The sequence below is a fragment of the Ursus arctos genome, unplaced genomic scaffold, assembly GCF_023065955.2.
Source record: "Ursus arctos isolate Adak ecotype North America unplaced genomic scaffold, UrsArc2.0 scaffold_6, whole genome shotgun sequence".
NCBI classification, from domain to species: domain Eukaryota; kingdom Metazoa; phylum Chordata; class Mammalia; order Carnivora; family Ursidae; genus Ursus; species Ursus arctos.
Window position 1 is genome coordinate 65,081,122 of NW_026623078.1, and position 2,699 is coordinate 65,083,820.

A 2,699-nucleotide genomic window follows, 5' to 3' on the forward strand; every position below is an offset into this window, starting at 1 on the left:
TTTGAGTTAAAATACAATGAACTGTTTATATTTTCTATTACATGATATAGTTCAATTTATCTCAGTTTTCTCCTTAGATGCCTTTATAAGGCCTTGTATTAAAGAAGTTTTTCAAGCAACGTTATTGACACAATCCTGGACTCAGTGAATATTACCTGGCTACCATAGTTCTAAGACCTAAAAAAAAAAAAAAAAAAAAAAAAAAAAAAAAAAAAAAAAAAACATAAATGGACACTTCACAAAAGAGAATGTCAAAATAGCCAATAAACATAAGAAAAGGTGCTCAACTTTATCAGTCACCAGGGGAAAAAAGCTGACTAAGACCATAGTGAAATACCACAACACCCTCCCCAAATGGCTAACCTGTAATAGACTGATTATACAAAGGCTCAGCAAGAACATGGAGCAACCAGAGCTATTACATTGCTGATGGGAGTGGGAATCGGTACATCTGCTTGGGAACAAGGTTCATAGAACCTACTAGAACTAAATATACACAATGACTCTTAACCCAGCAACTCTCTCCTGGATATAGTGCTCGTGACCACTGAAGCACATACATACACGTGTAAGGATGTTCATAGCTGCTTTGTTTCTAAGAACTAAAGCTTAGAAACAATCCAAATGTCCATAAAAAGAAAATGTAAATAAATTGTGGTATATTTATATAGTGGAATATTGCTCGGGAATAAAAAGTAACAAGCACCACTGATAAATGGAGCAACATAGATAAATGTCACAGACACAATGTTGAGTGAAAAATGTCAGACACACATGAGTGCATACTATATAATCCTATTACATGAAGTTCAAAATAGGCAAAACTAATATATAGTGATAGAAGTCAGGATAGTGGATGCCTGAGGTTACTACCTGACTGGAAGGGGTCCAAGGGAGACTTTTTGGATTCTTACAATGTTCTGAATATCTTTATTTGGATAGTGGGAGAGAGTGATAGAGAAAGAGAGAGATGCCTATATATGTAAAAATTAATCAAGCTATACATTTAAGATCCATGTACTTTTCAGTATGTAAGATGGAAAAAACCAGATGAGAGCACCCTTAACAAAGTGCTTCCCTGGCTGGGTTTTCTTGGTCCAGGTGGATCTCACACCACTGTCCTCAAAGATCTCACTATCTAATGATGGTGGGGAAGGAATGAGTTAGTTCACTGTTGGACTACACAGGACTATGATATGTACACAAAGGGCTACAGAAGAGAGTAATTAATCCTCACTGTGAACACAGGAAAGGCTTCAGAGGAGAAGACATTGCAGCTGGGTCCTGAATAATGCATAGAACTAACCAGCAGAGAAGGCAAGGATGGGTGGGGGACGTTCCAAACAGTGAACACAACGTAAGTAAAGATGTGGAGATGAAAATATAAATGGCTTCCTCCAAGGGAAAGAAATGTGATTTGTTGTTATAGCAGTGTAGATTGTGAGGCTAATCAGAGAGATGAGGGAAGGAGAAAACATTGATTAGGGACAGACATGATGGGTCTCGAATGCTGTGGTTAGGTATTTGGGACTCGGAGCATGCAGCTAGGAGTTGTTTTACAGACAGAGTATGGAGTGAAGACAGGGAATACATGTAGACAAGTCTGGGAAAGGAGGTACCTGATTTAGCTTTAAACCAGCTAGTTCAAACCAAAAATGTCTGCCATCTCTGAACTCAAACAGGACCCAGAAGTCTGACCTGAAGGAGGCACGATCTACCTACCCATCCCGTCCTTCCATGGCAAGTGCTAAGCCCGTCCTTAAGCCAGTGTGCGGGGAGCATTGAGTTTGGCTCTGAGAGTGGTATCTTTGACTCCAACAAATACCCAAGGCTCTGGACCAAAAGAAATGACCCATTAAATACAAAATTAGCCTCATGGGGTTAACATCAGATCCAGTCGAAGCCCTCTCATTAATTATGTCTCCATAGAGAAAAATGAACAAAGATGCTTTTAGTGATTCAGCCCAAATACTGGAGTTGTTTACATTGAGAAGAAAAGACTTTGCTAACACTTTGCTACTACAGTGCATTTTGAGCAATTTCTCTTATTCAAAGTACACTGTATCCAGAGTTTCCGCACATAGTAATTAGCATGTTCTTTAATACATGTTTAATTAAAAAAATTTCAGAGGTAGCAATTTTCTAACATTGGCCAATAACTCTTTCTTCATAGAAAAAATATGGATTTCCAGCTTTAATAATAAGCTCTGAAAATTATTTACTGATATCTTTGGTAACAAAGTTATAATAGTGATTTGTTATCATATAGTCCCTTTCATACCAACATAGTTAAAATGTGCAATATTACTGTGGCACAAATTATGTTCATTTATGAAACATAGACACTTTTACATGAAATATGTCATGGAAACTGTTCTCTGAAAAAATACATGACATGAAGCTAAAGCTCTGAGAGTTTAAGTCCTGACCCAAGATCAGACAGCTATTTAAAAAAAGACTTTGGAGGGGTGCATGGGTGGCTTAGTCAGTTAAGTATCTGACTCTTGGTTTTGGCTCAGGTCATGATCTCAGGCTCAAGAGATCGAGCCCCATGTTGGGCTCCATGCTCAGCACAGAGTCTGCTTGAGATTCTCTCCTCCCTCTGCCCCTCCCCGCTCATGCTCTCTCTCTCTCAAAATACATACATACATACATACATACATAAAATCTTAAAAAGAGACCTTGGATTTTGACCGCAG